This window comes from Ranitomeya imitator, chromosome 9 (genome assembly GCF_032444005.1).
Source record: "Ranitomeya imitator isolate aRanImi1 chromosome 9, aRanImi1.pri, whole genome shotgun sequence".
In the NCBI taxonomy this organism is placed as follows: domain Eukaryota; kingdom Metazoa; phylum Chordata; class Amphibia; order Anura; family Dendrobatidae; genus Ranitomeya; species Ranitomeya imitator.
Genome location: NC_091290.1, coordinates 132,248,362 through 132,264,780, shown reverse-complemented (window position 1 = coordinate 132,264,780; position 16,419 = coordinate 132,248,362).

The following is a 16,419-nucleotide window of genomic DNA, read 5'->3' as shown; positions in this document are numbered from 1 at the left end:
AACAGCCAGTGGCAAAAGTGGTGCTGTTTCTGGTCAGCTCTAAACAAACCTAATATTATTATACTCTATATTTATTATAGTCTAAAGGTTGATTTAAAAAAATTCTTTTTTTGCAGACATTATTAATGAGCGGTCCAGCAATTGCAAAGATAATATTAAAGACTGGGGCGCTGCAGAATGGTGCCCTAAGGACTAACTAACTTTTGGGAATAACCCTTAAAATCTTCAAATTAAGGTTTTGGCCTGGGCGTGTTTTAAAATGTTTTTTTTTTTATTTCTGTGTATTGTAGATTTTTGTTTGTTACATCATAAATATTTGCATTGTCTAGATTCAGGAAATGCAATCAATCAATCTTTTGTTTGTATGTTTGTATTTGTATGTTTTACAAGTATTTTGGCTACCACTCCATTAGTATACATGTGGTGCCGCTACACTGTTAATTTGTGGTATTCTTGCATCTTTACCATACTGCTATATCTCCACCAGCCCTGACCTTCTGCACCTTTACCATACTGCAATATCTCCACCAGCCCTGACCTTCTGCATCTTTACCATACTGCAATATCTCCACCAGCCCTGACCTTCTCCATCTTCACCATACTGCAATATCTCCACCAGCCCTGACCTTCTGCATCTTCACCATACTGCAATATCTCCACCAGCCCTGACCTTCTCCATCTTCACCATACTGCAATATCTCCACCAGCCCTGACCTTCTGCATCTTCACCATACTGTAATATCTCCACCAGCCCTGACCTTCTCCATCTTCACCATACTGCAATATCTCCACCAGCCCTGACCTTCTCCATCTTCACCATACTGCAATATCTCCACCAGCCCTGACCTTCTGCATCTTCACCATACTGCAATATCTCCACCAGCCCTGACCTTCTGCATCTTTACCATACTGCAATATCTCCACCAGCCCTGACCTTCTGCATCTTCACCATACTGCAATATCTCCACCAGCCCTGACCTTCTGCACCTTCACCATACTGCAATATCTCTACCAGCCCTGACCTTCTCCATCTTCACCATACTGCAATATCTCCACCAGCCCTGACTTTCTGCATCTTCACCATACTGCAATATCTCCACCAGCCCTGACCTTCTCCATCTTCACCATACTGTAATATCTCCACCAGCCCTGACCTTCTGCATCTTCACCATACTGCAATATCTCCACCAGCCCTGACCTTCTGCACCTTCACCATACTGCAATATCTCCACCAGCCCTGACCTTCTCCATCTTCACCATACTGTAATATCTGCACCAGCCCTGACCTTCTCCATCTTCACCATACTGCAATATCTCCACCAGCCCTGACCTTCTGCACCTTCACCATACTGCAATATCTCCTCCAGCCCTGACCGTCTGCATCTTTACCATACTGTAATATATCGTCCAGCCCTGACCTTCTGCATCTTTACCATACTGTAATATCTCCACCAGCCCTGACCTTCTGCATCTTCACCATACTGTAATATATCCTCCAGCCCTGACCTTCTGCATCTTCACCATACTGCAATATCTCCTCCAGCCCTGACCTTCTGCATCTTTACCATACTGCAATATCTCCACCAGCCCTGACCTTCTGCATCTTCACCATACTGCAATATCTCCTCCAGCCCTGACCTTCTGCATCTTTACCATACTGCAATATATCCTCCAGCCCTGACCTTCTGCATCTTTACCATACTGCAATAGCTCCACCAGCCCTGACCTTCTGCATATTTACCATACTGCAATATCTCCACCAGCCCTGACCTTCTGCATCTTTACCATACTGTAATATCTCCACCAGTCCTGACCTTCTGCATCTTTACCATACTGCAATATCTCCACCAGCCCTGACCTTCTGCATCTTTACCATACTGCAATATCTCCACCAGCCCTAACCTTCTGTATCTTCACCATACTGCAATATCTCCACCAGCCCTGACCTTCTGCATCTTTACCATACTGTAATATCTCCACCAGTCCTGACCTTCTGCATCTTTACCATACTGCAATATCTCCACCAGCCCTGACCTTCTGCATCTTTACCATACTGCAATATCTCCACCAGCCCTAACCTTCTGTATCTTCACCATACTGCAATATCTCCACCAGCCCTGACCTTCTGCATCTTTACCATACTGTAATATCTCCACCAGCCCTGACCTTCTGCATCTTTACCATACTGTAATATATCGTCCAGCCCTGACCTTCTGCATCTTTACCATACTGTAATATCTCCACCAGCCCTGACCTTCTGCATCTTCACCATACTGTAATATATCCTCCAGCCCTGACCTTCTGCATCTTCACCATACTGCAATATCTCCTCCAGCCCTGACCTTCTGCATCTTTACCATACTGCAATATCTCCACCAGCCCTGACCTTCTGCATCTTCACCATACTGCAATATCTCCTCCAGCCCTGACCTTCTGCATCTTTACCATACTGCAATATATCCTCCAGCCCTGACCTTCTGCATCTTTACCATACTGCAATAGCTCCACCAGCCCTGACCTTCTGCATATTTACCATACTGCAATATCTCCACCAGCCCTGACCTTCTGCATCTTTACCATACTGTAATATCTCCACCAGTCCTGACCTTCTGCATCTTTACCATACTGCAATATCTCCACCAGCCCTGACCTTCTGCATCTTTACCATACTGCAATATCTCCACCAGCCCTAACCTTCTGTATCTTCACCATATTGCAATATCTCCACCAGCCCTGACCTTCTGCATCTTTACCATACTGTAATATCTCCACCAGCCCTGACCTTCTGCATCTTTACCCTACTGTAATATCTCCTCCAGCCCTGACCTTCTGCATCTTCACCATACTGCAATATCTCCTCCAGCCCTGACCTTCTGCATCTTCCCCATACTGCAATATCTCCACCAGCCCTGACCTTCTGCATCTTCCCCATACTGCAATATCTCCACCAGCCCTGACCTTCTGCATCTTCACCATACTGCAATATCTCCACCAGCCCTGACCTTCTGCATCTTCCCCATACTGCAATATCTCCACCAGCCCTGACCTTCTGCATCTTCACCATACTGTAATATCTCCACCAGTCCTAACCTTCTGCATCTTTACTATACTGTAATATCTCCACCAGCCCTGACCTTCTGCATCTTCACCATACTGTAATATCTTCACCAGTCCTGACCTTCTGCATCTTCACCATACTGCAATATCTCCTCCAGCCCTGACCTTCTGCACCTTCACCATACTGTAATATCTCCACCAGCCCTGACCTTCTGCATCTTTACCATACTGCAATATCTCCACCAGCCCTGACCTTCTTCATCTTCACCATAATGTAATATCTCCACCAGCCCTGACCTTCTGCATCTTTACCATACTGCAATATCTCCACCAGCCCTGACCTTCTGCATCTTTACCATACTGTAATATCTCCACCAGCCCTGACCTTCTGGTCCTGCAAATTATTGTAAATTAATCTAAGGGCTCGTGGACAAACTCCGAAATGCATCAGCATAGCGTATTGGGTATAAACTTCCATCTGCTGCCTGTTTACAAGGAAGCAAACTGCTCCTTATCTCATCACAGTCTGCGAGACTGCGCTTATCTGCTCCCCTGCACCAGCACATCGCTCTCAAAAATGGATCCTGCAGAGACTTCTGTAATCGGAGGCAGTTTGGAGGCCACATGCTGACGAGGCAATGATACACGGGGAGGATTCATGTCCTACGGAGACATAATAAGTTCTGTATCACATCGTTCAAATCATAGATGCCATATCCAACTGTTCTGATTTCCGGGTACATCACTGGTGGAGATAATGCAATATGGTAAAGATGCAGAAGGTCAGGGCTGGTGGAGATATTGCAGTATGGTAAAGATGAAGAAGGTCAGGGCTGGTGGAGATATTACAGTATGGTGAAGATGCAGAAGGTCAGGGCTGGTGGAGATATTGCAGTATGGTAAAGATGCAGAAGGTCAGGGCTGGTGGAGATATTGCAGTATGGTGAAGGTGCAGAAGGTCAGGGCTGGTGGAGATATTACAGAATGGTGAAGATGCAGAAGGTCAGGGCTGGTGGAGATATTGCAGTATGGTGAAGATGCAGAAGGTCAGGGCTGGTGGAGATATTGCAGTATGGTGAAGATGCAGAAGGTCAGGGCTGGTGGAGATATTACAGTATGGTGAAGATGCAGAAGGTCAGGGCTGGTGGAGATATTGCAGTATGGTGAAGATGCAGAAGGTCAGGGCTGGTGGAGATATTGCAGTATGGTGAAGGTGCAGAAGGTCAGGGCTGGTGGAGATATTGCAGTATGGTGAAGATGCAGAAGGTCAGGGCTGGTGGAGATATTGCAGTATGGTGAAGATGCAGAAGGTCAGGGCTGGTGGAGATATTGCAGTATGGTGAAGATGCAGAAGGTCAGGGCTGGTGGAGATATTACAGTATGGTGAAGATGCAGAAGGTCAGGGCTGGTGGAGATATTGCAGTATGGTGAAGATGCAGAAGGTCAGGGCTGGTGGAGATATTACAGTATGGTGAAGATGCAGAAGGTCAGGGCTGGTGGAGATATTACATTATGGTGAAGATGCAGAAGGTCAGGGCTGGTGGAGATATTGCAGTATGGTAAAGATGCAGAAGGTCAGGGCTGGTGGAGATATTACAGTATGGTGAAGATGCAGAAGGTCAGGGCTGGTGGAGATAATGCAGTATGGTAAAGATGCAGAAGGTCAGGGCTGGTGGAGATATTACAGTATGGTGAAGATGCAGAAGGTCAGGTCTGGTGGAGATATTGCAGTATGGTAAAGATGCAGAAGGTCAGGGCTGGTGGAGATATTGCAGTATGGTGAAGATGCAGAAGATCAGGGCTGGTGGAGATAATGCAGTATGGTGAAGATGCAGAAGGTCAGGGCTGGTGGAGATATTACAGTATGGTGAAGATGCAGAAGGTCAGGGCTGGTGGAGATATTACAGTATGGTGAAGATGCAGAAGGTCAGGGCTGGTGGAGATATTGCAGTATGGTAAAGATGCAGAAGGTCAGGGCTGGTGGAGATATTGCAGTATGGTGAAGATGCAGAAGGTCAGGGCTGGTGGAGATAATGCAGTATAGTAAAGATGCAGAAGGTCAGGGCTGGTGGAGATATTGCAGTATGGTAAAGATGCAGATGGTCAGGGCTGGTGGAGATATTACAGTATGGTGAAGATGCAGAAGGTCAGGGCTGGTGGAGATATTGCAGTATGGGGAAGATGCAGAAGGTCAGGGCTGGAGGATATATTACAGTATGGTAAAGATGCAGAAGGTCAGGGCTGGTGGAGATATTGCAGTATGGTAAAGATGCAGAAGGTCAGGGCTGGTGGAGATATTACAGTATGGTGAAGATGCAGAAGGTCAGGGCTGGTGGAGATATTGCAGTATGGTAAAGATGCAGAAGGTCAGGGCTGGTGGAGATATTACAGTATGGTGAAGATGCAGAAGGTCAGGGCTGGTGGAGATATTACAGTATGGTAAAGATGCAGAAGGTCAGGGCTGGTGGAGATATTGCAGTATGGTAAAGATGCAGAAGGTCAGGGCTGGTGGAGATATTGCAGTATGGTGCAATATCTCCACCAGCCCTGACCTTCTGCATCTTCACCATACTGTAATATCTCCACCAGCCCTGACCTTCTGCATCTTCACCATACTGTAATATCTCCACCAGCCCTGACCTTCTGCATCTTTACCATACTGTAATATCTCCACCAGCCCGGACCTTCTGCATTTTCACCATACTGCAATATCTCCACCAGCCCTGACCTTCTGCATCTTTACCATACTGCATTATCTCCACCAGCCCTGACCTTCTGCATCTTCACCATACTGTAATATCTCCACCAGCCCTGACCTTCTGCATCTTTACCATACTGCAGATGGTCAGGGCTGGTGGAGATATTGCAGTATGGTAAAGATGCAGAAGGTCAGGGCTGGTGGAGATATTGCAGTATGGTAAAGATGCAGAAGGTCAGGGCTGGTGGAGATATTGCAGTATGGTGAAGATGCAGAATGTCAGGGCTGGTGGAGATATTGCAGTATGGTGAAGATGCAGAAGGTCAGGGCTGGTGGAGATATTGCAGTATGGTGAAGATGCAGAAGGTCAGGGCTGGTGGAGATATTACAGTATGGTGAAGATGCAGAAGGTCAGGGCTGGTGGAGATATTGCAGTATGGTAAAGATGCAGAAGGTCAGGGCTGGTGGAGATATTACAGTATGGTGAAGATGCAGAAGGTCAGGGCTGGTGGAGATATTGCAGTATGGTGAAGATGCAGAAGGTCAGGGCTGGTGGAGATATTGCGGTATGGTGAAGGTGCAGAAGGTCAGGGCTGGTGGAGATATTACAGTATGGTGAAGATGCAGAAGGTCAGGGCTGGTGGAGATATTACAGTATGGTGAAGGTGCAGAAGGTCAGGGCTGGTGGAGATATTACAGTATGGTGAAGATGCAGAAGGTTAGGGCTGGTGGAGATATTACAGTATGGTGAAGATGCAGAAGGTCAGGGCTGGTGGAGATATTACAGTATGGTGAAGATGCAGAAGGTTAGGGCTGGTGGAGATATTACAGTATGGTGAAGATGCAGAAGGTCAGGGCTGGTGGAGATATTGCAGTATGGTAAAGATGCAGAAGGTCAGGGCTGGTGGAGATATTACAGTATGGTAAAGATGCAGAAGGTCAGGGCTGAAGGAGATATTGCAGTATGGTGAAGATGTAGAAGGTCAGGGCTGGTGGAGATATTGCAGTATGGTGAAGATGCAGAAGGTCAGGGCTGGTGGAGATATTGCAGTATGGTGAAGATGCAGAAGGTCAGGGCTGGAGGAGATATTGCAGTATGGTGAAGATGCAGAAGGTGAGGGCTGGTGGAGATATTGCAGTATGGTGAAGATGCAGAAGGTCAGGGCTGGTGGAGATATTACAGTATGGTGAAGATGCAGAAGGTCAGGGCTGGTGGAGATATTACAGAATGGTGAAGGTGCAGAAGGTCAGGGCTGGAGGAGATATTGCAGTATGGTGAAGATGCAGAAGGTGAGGGCTGGTGGAGATATTACAGTATGGTAAAGATGCAGAAGGTCAGGGCTGGAGGAGATATTGCAGTATGGTGAAGATGCAGAAGGTCAGGGCTGGTGGAGATAATGCAGTATGGTAAAGATGCAGAAGGTCAGGGCTGGTGGAGATATTGCAATATGGTAAAGATGCAGAAGGTCAGGGCTGGTGGAGATATTACAGTATGGTGAAGATGCAGAAGGTGAGGGCTGGTGGAGATATTGCAGTATGGTAAAGATGCATAAGGTCAGGGCTGGAGGAGATATTGCAGTATGGTGAAGATGCAGAAGGTCAGGGCTGGTGGAGATATTACAGTATGGTGAAGATGCAGAAGGTCAGGGCTGGTGGAGATATTGCAGTATGGTAAAGATGCAGAAGGTCAGGGCTGGTGGAGATATTACAGTATGGTGAAGATGCAGAAGGTCAGGGCTGGAGGAGATATTACAGTAGGGTAAAGATGCAGAAGGTCAGGGCTGGTGGAGATATTACAGTATGGTAAAGATGTAGGTCAGGGCTGGTGGAGATATTACAGTATGGTGAAGATGCAGAAGGTCAGGGCTGGTGGAGATATTGCAGTATGGTGAAGATGCAGAAGGTCAGGGCTGGTGGAGATATTGCAGTATGGTAAAGATGCAGAAGGTCAGGGCTGGTGGAGATATTACAGAATGGTAAAGATGCAGAAGGTCAGGGCTGGTGGATATATTGCAGTATGGTAAAGATACAGAAGGTCAGGGCTGGTGGAGATATTGCAGTATGGTAAAGATGCAGAAGGTCAGGGCTGGAGGAGAAATTGCAGTATGGTAAAGATGCAGAAGGTCAGGGCTGGTGGAGATATTACAGTATGGTGAAGATGCAGAAGGTCAGGGCTGGTGGAGATATTGCAGTATGGTAAAGATGCAGAAGGTCAGGGCTGGTGGAGATATTGCAGTATGGTAAAGATGCAGAAGGTCAGGGCTGGTGGAGATATTGCAGTATGGTAAAGATGCAGAAGGTCAGGGCTGGAGGAGATATTGCAATATGGTAAAGATGAAGAAGGTCAGGGCTGGTGGAGATATTACAGTATGGTGAAGATGCAGAAGGTCAGGGATGGTGGAGATATTACAGTATGGTGAAGATGCAGAAGGTCAGGGCTGGTGGAGATATTACAGTATGGTGAAGATGCAGAAGGTCAGGGATGGTGGAGATATTACAGTATGGTGAAGATGCAGAAGGTCAGGGCTGGTGGAGATATTACAGTATGGTGAAGATGCAGAAGGTCAGGGCTGGTGGAGATATTGCAGTATGGTAAAGATGCAGAAGGTCAGGGCTGGTGGAGATATTACAGTATGGTGAAGATGCAGAAGGTCAGGGCTGGTGGAGATATTGCTGTATGGTAAAGATGCAGAAGGTCAGGGCTGGTGGAGATATTGCTGTATGGTAAAGATGAAGAAGGTCAGGGCTGGTGGAGATATTACAGTATGGTGAAGATGCAGAAGGTCAGGGCTGGTGGAGATATTGCAGTATGGTGAAGATGCAGAAGGTCAGGGCTGGTGGAGATATTGCTGTATGGTAAAGATGCAGAAGGTCAGGGCTGGTGGAGATATTACAGTATGGTGAAGATGCAGAAGGTCAGGGCTGGTGGAGATATTGCAGTATGGTGAAGATGCAGAAGGTCAGGGCTGGTGGAGATATTGCAGTATGGTGAAGGTGCAGAAGGTCAGGGCTGGTGGAGATATTACAGTATGGTGAAGGTGCAGAAGGTCAGGGCTGGAGGAGATATTACAGTAGGGTAAAGATGCAGAAGGTCAGGGCTGGTGGAGATATTGCAGTATGGTAAAGATGCAGAAGGTCAGGGCTGGTGGAGATATTACAGTATGGTGAAGATGCAGAAGGTCAGGGCTGGTGGAGATATTGCAGTATGGTAAAGATGCAGAAGGTCAGGGCTGGTGGAGATATTACAGTATGGTGAAGATGCAGAAGGTCAGGGCTGGTGGAGATATTACAGTATGGTAAAGATGCAGAAGGTCATGGCTGGTGGAGATATTACAGTATGGTGAAGATGCAGAAGGTCAGGGCTGGTGGAGATATTACAGTATGGTGAAGATGCAGAAGGTCAGGGCTGGAGGAGATATTACAGTAGGGTAAAGATGCAGAAGGTCAGGGCTGGTGGAGATATTGCAGTATGGTAAAGATGCAGAAGGTCAGGGCTGGTGGAGATATTACAGTATGATGAAGATGCAGAAGGTCAGGGCTGGTGGAGATATTGCAGTATGGTGAAGATGCAGAAGGTCAGGGCTGGTGGAGATATTGCAGTATGGTGAAGATGCAGAAGGTCAGGGCTGGTGGAGATATTGCAGTATGGTGAAGATGCAGAAGGTCAGAGCTGGTGGAGATATTGCTGTATGGTAAAGATGCAGAAGGTCAGGGCTGGTGGAGATATTACAGTATGGTGAAGATGCAGAAGGTCAGGGCTGGTGGAGATATTGCAGTATGGTAGAGATGCAGAAGGTCAGGGCTGGTGGAGATATTACATTATGGTGAAGATGCAGAAGGTCAGGGCTGGTGGAGATATTACATTATGGTAAAGATGCAGAAGGTCAGGGCTGGTGGAGATATTACAGTATGGTAAAGATGCAGAAGGTGAGGGCTGGTGGAGATATTGCAGTATGGTGAAGATGCAGAAGGTCAGGGCTGGTGGAGATATTACAGTATGGTGAAGATGCAGAAGGTCAGGGCTGGAGGAGATATTGCAGTATGGTAAAGATGCAGAAGGTCAGGGCTGGTGGGGATATTGCAATATGGTAAAGATGCAGAAGGTCAGGGCTGGTGGAGATATTACAGTATGGTAAAGATGCAGAAGGTCAGGGCTGGTGGAGATATTACAGTATGGTGAAGATGCAGAAGGTCAGGGCTGGTGGAGATATTACAGTATGGTGAAGATGCAGAAGGTCAGGGCTGGAGGAGATATTACAGTAGGGTAAAGATGCAGAAGGTCAGGGCTGGTGGAGATATTGCAGTATGGTAAAGATGCAGAAGGTCAGGGCTGGTGGAGATATTGCAGTATGGTAAAGATGCAGAAGGTCAGGGCTGGTGGAGATATTACAGTATGGTGAAGATGCAGAAGGTCAGGGCTGGTGGAGATATTACAGTATGGTGAAGATGCAGAAGGTCAGGGCTGGTGGAGATATTACAGTATGGTAAAGATGCAGAAGGTCAGGGCTGGTGGAGATATTACATTATGGTGAAGATGCAGAAGGTCAGGGCTGGTGGAGATATTACAGTATGGTGAAGATGCAGAAGGTCAGGGCTGGTGGAGATATTGCAGTATGGTAAAGATGCAGAAGGTCAGGGCTGGTGGAGATATTACAGTATGGTGAAGATGCAGAAGGTCAGGGCTGGTGGAGATATTACAGTATGGTGAAGATGCAGAAGGTCAGGGCTGGAGGAGATATTACAGTAGGGTAAAGATGCAGAAGGTCAGGGCTGGTGGAGATATTGCAGTATGGTAAAGATGCAGAAGGTCAGGGCTGGTGGAGATATTACAGTATGGTGAAGATGCAGAAGGTCAGGGCTGGTGGAGATATTGCAGTATGGTGAAGATGTAGAAGGTCAGGGCTGGTGGAGATATTGCAGTATGGTGAAGATGCAGAAGGTCAGGGATGGTGGAGATATTACAGTATGGTGAAGATGCAGAAGGTCAGGGCTGGTGGAGATATTACAGTATGGTGAAGATGCAGAAGGTCAGGGATGGTGGAGATATTACAGTATGGTGAAGATGCAGAAGGTCAGGGCTGGTGGAGATATTACAGTATGGTGAAGATGCAGAAGGTCAGGGCTGGTGGAGATATTGCAGTATGGTAAAGATGCAGAAGGTCAGGGCTGGTGGAGATATTGCAGTATGGTAAAGATGCAGAAGGTCAGGGCTGGTGGAGATATTGCAGTATGGTGAAGATGCAGAAGGTCAGGGCTGGTGGAGATATTGCAGTATGGTGAAGATGCAGAAGGTCAGGGCTGGTGGAGATATTGCAGTATGGTGAAGATGCAGAAGGTCAGGGCTGGTGGAGATATTACAGTATGGTGAAGATGCAGAAGGTCAGGGCTGGTGGAGATATTGCAGTATGGTAAAGATGCAGAAGGTCAGGGCTGGTGGAGATATTACAGTATGGTGAAGATGCAGAAGGTCAGGGCTGGTGGAGATATTGCAGTATGGTAAAGGTGCAGAAGGTCAGGCTGGTGGAGATATTGCAGTATGGTAAAGATGCAGAAGGTCAGGGCTGGTGGAGATATTACAGTATGGTGAAGATGCAGAAGGTCAGGGCTGGTGGAGATAATTCAGTATGGTAAAGATGCAGAAGGTCAGGGCTGGAGGAGATATTGCAGTATGGTGAAGATGCAGAAGGTCAGGGCTGGTGGAGATATTACAGTATGGTGAAGATGCAGAAGGTCAGGGCTGGTGGAGATATTGCAGTATGGTAAAGATGCAGAAGGTCAGGGCTGGTGGAGATATTACAGTATGGTGAAGATGCAGAAGGTCAGGGCTGGAGGAGATATTACAGTAGGGTAAAGATGCAGAAGGTCAGGGCTGGTGGAGATATTACAGTAGGGTAAAGATGTAGAAGGTCAGGGCTGGTGGAGATATTACAGTATGGTGAAGATGCAGAAGGTCAGGGCTGGTGGAGATATTGCAGTATGGTGAAGATGCAGAAGGTCAGGGCTGGTGGAGATATTGCAGTATGGTAAAGATGCAGAAGGTCAGGGCTGGTGGAGATATTACAGAATGGTAAAGATGCAGAAGGTCAGGGCTGGTGGATATATTGCAGTATGGTAAAGATACAGAAGGTCAGGGCTGGTGGAGATATTGCAGTATGGTAAAGATGCAGAAGGTCAGGGCTGGAGGAGAAATTGCAGTATGGTAAAGATGCAGAAGGTCAGGGCTGGTGGAGATATTACAGTATGGTGAAGATGCAGAAGGTCAGGGCTGGTGGAGATATTGCAGTATGGTAAAGATGCAGAAGGTCAGGGCTGGTGGAGATATTGCAGTATGGTAAAGATGCAGAAGGTCAGGGCTGGTGGAGATATTGCAGTATGGTAAAGATGCAGAAGGTCAGGGCTGGTGGAGATATTACAGTATGGTGAAGATGCAGAAGGTCAGGGCTGGTGAAGATATTGCAGTATGGTAAAGATGCAGAAGGTCAGGGCTGGTGGAGATATTACATTATGGTGAAGATGCAGAAGGTCAGGGCTGGTGGAGATATTGCAGTATGGTAAAGATGCAGAAGGTCAGGGCTGGTGGAGATATTGCAGTATGGTAAAGATGCAGAAGGTCAGGGCTGGAGGAGATATTGCAGTATGGTAAAGATGCAGAAGGTCAGGGCTGGAGGAGATATTGCAATATGGTAAAGATGAAGAAGGTCAGGGCTGGTGGAGATATTACAGTATGGTGAAGATGCAGAAGGTCAGGGATGGTGGAGATATTACAGTATGGTGAAGATGCAGAAGGTCAGGGCTGGTGGAGATATTACAGTATGGTGAAGATGCAGAAGGTCAGGGATGGTGGAGATATTACAGTATGGTGAAGATGCAGAAGGTCAGGGCTGGTGGAGATATTACAGTATGGTGAAGATGCAGAAGGTCAGGGCTGGTGGAGATATTGCAGTATGGTAAAGATGCAGAAGGTCAGGGCTGGTGGAGATATTACAGTATGGTGAAGATGCAGAAGGTCAGGGCTGGTGGAGATATTGCTGTATGGTAAAGATGCAGAAGGTCAGGGCTGGTGGAGATATTGCTGTATGGTAAAGATGAAGAAGGTCAGGGCTGGTGGAGATATTACAGTATGGTGAAGATGCAGAAGGTCAGGGCTGGTGGAGATATTGCAGTATGGTAAAGATGCAGAAGGTCAGGGCTGGTGGAGATATTACAGTATGGTGAAGATGCAGAAGGTCAGGGCTGGTGGAGATATTACAGTATGGTGAAGATGCAGAAGGTCAGGGCTGGTGGAGATATTGCAGTATGGTGAAGATGTAGAAGGTCAGGGCTGGTGGAGATATTACAGTATGGTAAAGATGCAGAAGGTCAGGGCTGGTGGAGATATTACAGAATGGTGAAGGTGCAGAAGGTCAGGGCTGGTGGAGATATTGCAGTATGGTAAAGATGCAGAAGGTCAGGGCTGGTGGAGATATTACAGTATGATGAAGATGCAGAAGGTCAGGGCTGGTGGAGATATTGCAGTATGGTAAAGATGCAGAAGGTCAGGGCTGGTGGAGATATTACAGTATGGTGAAGATGCAGAAGGTCAGGGCTGGTGGAGATATTGCAGTATGGTGAAGGTGCAGAAGGTCAGGGCTGGTGGAGATATTGCAGTATGGTGAAGATGCAGAAGGTCAGGGCTGGTGGAGATATTACAGTATGGTGAAGATGCAGAAGGTCAGGGCTGGTGGAGATATTGCAGTATGGTGAAAATGCAGAAGGTCAGGGCTGGTGGAGATATTGCAGTATGGTGAAGATGCAGAAGGTCAGGACTGGTGGAGATATTACAGTATGGTGAAGATGCAGAAGGTCAGGGCTGGTGGAGATATTACAGTATGGTGAAGGTGCAGAAGGTCAGGGCTGGTGGAGATATTACAGTATGGTAAAGATGCAGAAGGTCAGGGATGGTGGAGATATTGCAGTATGGTAAAGATGCAGAAGGTCAGGGCTGGTGGAGATATTGCAGTATGGTAAAGATGCAGAAGGTCAGGGCTGGTGGAGATATTACAGTATGGTGAAGATGCAGAAGGTCAGGGCTGGTGGAGATATTGCAGTATGGTAAAGATGCAGAAGGTCAGGGCTGGTGGAGATATTACAGTATGGTAAAGATGCAGAAGGTCAGGGCTGGTGGAGATATTGCAGTATGGTAAAGATGCAGAAGGTCAGGGCTGGTGGAGATATTGCAGTATGGTGAAGGTGCAGAAGGTCAGGGTTGGTGGAGATATTACAGTATGGTAAAGATGCAGAAGGTCAGGGCTGGTGGAGATATTACAGTATGGTAAAGATGCAGAAGGTCAGGGCTGGTGGAGATATTGCAGTATGGTGAAGATGCAGAAGGTCAGGGCTGGTGGAGATATTACAGTATGGTGAAGATGCAGAAGGTCAGGGCTGGTGGAGATATTACAGTATGGTGAAGGTGCAGAAGGTCAGTGCTGGTGGAGATATTACAGTATGGTGAAGATGCAGAAGGTCAGGGCTGGTGGAGATATTACAGTATGGTGAAGATGCAGAAGGTCAGGGCTGGTGGAGATATTACAGTATGGTGAAGGTGCAGAAGGTCAGGGCTGGTGGAGATATTACAGTATGGTAAAGATGCAGAAGGTCAGGGCTGGTGGATATATTGTAGTATGGTAAAGATGCAGAAGGTCAGGGCTGGTGGATATATTACAGTATGGTGAAGATGCAGAAGGTCAGGGCTGGTGGAGATATTGCAGTATGGTAAAGATGCAGAAGGTCAGGGCTGGTGGAGATATTACAGTATGGTAAAGATGCAGAAGGTCAGGGCTGGTGGAGATATTACAGTATGGTAAAGATGCAGAAGGTCAGGGCTGGTGGAGATATTACAGTATGGTAAAGGTGCAAGAATACTACAAATTAATAGTGTAGCGGCACCATATGTATACTAATGGAGTGGTAGCCAAAATACTTGTAAAACATACAAATAGAAAAAAAAGATTGGTTGCTTGCATTTCCTGAATCTAAACAATGTCAATACCGTATTTATTATGTAACAAACACAAAAATCTACAAGACACAGACAAATAAAAAAAAACTTTTAAAAACACGCCCAGGCCAAAAGCTGGGACTAGGATACGACTGATATGAGTGGCATCCATGTGAGTACAATAGGTATGACAAGACACTTCCCCTAAAGTGATATAAAAGGCTATTCAATAAAGAAAAAATATATATAGATAATACATAAATAGTGCAGTATTAAAGAATATAGAATAAAGAGTTCTGTGCATAGTGTCATGAAAATGAGGACCCCACACGTTTCGCCACAAGAGGTGACTTCCTCAGGGGACAAGTAAGCAATAATACTATTTATATAGCTCCAATATACTGGATACATGTACAAAGTGGATTAAATAAACTGGATTGCGAGGGGTAGCGCATTCCAGAAAGCTGGTGCAGCACGGGAAAAGTTTTCGAGATGGGAAAAGGGGAGGCTTGCACTACGAAGGATGTTTGCCGTAGATCATAAGCATAGCAGATAGCAGGCTTGATTTGAGTACTACCCCTTCTTTTACAAGGTCAAGGTTATAGCAAACATCCTGTGGGATCATCCATCCTAAAAACTACACTTCTCTAAGGGCTCTGATAGGCATTGCATAGCTGTCCTAACTAGGCGGTGTATGGCGTTATCGCTTATATAGCTTTGGTATATTTGCATTATATGGCGGTATTATTTATACAGTGCATAATCCCATCCAGGTGTTTTTTTAAGGATCACTGTCCATCTAATGTTTGAGTATATGGGGGCTGAATATGTATTATTAGGAGCCCTTCACCTTCAATGGTCCAAGGGCCTTTGTCGATGAAGGGATTAACCCCTGAATTGCCACTCGCTCTCTCTACATTGTTAATCAGGAATGAGGGCACGCCGTCTGTCTGCTGTCATATGACAGAACCTGAGACTTGGATCCATCCGTCACCCAAACAGAGGGAGGTCGCATTGTCTACCAAGTGCTGGTAATGGCAGCCACACAGAGAGATAGGGAGTCGCTGACAACCAGCGGTGACAGGTCATGCTTCCCAGGGACAGTGTCACACCAGGGGAGAAACATCGGACGCCGTTAACTATTGCCATGCTGGAGCAAAGCCATCTATGAAATGACTTAAAAGAACGTGCGCTCTCGCTGTATATTTAGAGGGGACGGTAAAAACAAATTTAGTTATTTTTCTTTCGAGATATGCATTAATTCTAGATTTTTTTTTTTCTGACCTCCAGCACAATGAAAGCAGTCATGCGATATCGCGAGCCTTTATGGCCGTACGGACAGCTATATACAATGCACCGTGGCGGCAATACATGGGTTAAACCATCTGAAGTCATGGCATGAAGTAGAATCTGAAATTTATTCTGCATTTGATGCAACTTTATAGCCTTATGGCAAAATAAGTGAATGATTTTATATCATTTTTTAGTTTTTTTTTTAAAAAAATGTAAAACTCCGGTTATAATGGTCATTAGACCCTTAGCAACCACGATTCGGACATTTTTGTTTTTTACCTAATTTTTAGCTTTCCTTGATAGGGTTTTATTAAAATGCACTAAACATTTGTCTTCTACATCCTCTATGCATCACAGTACATAGCAGACTGTAGAATGAGTTCACAGTGAATCT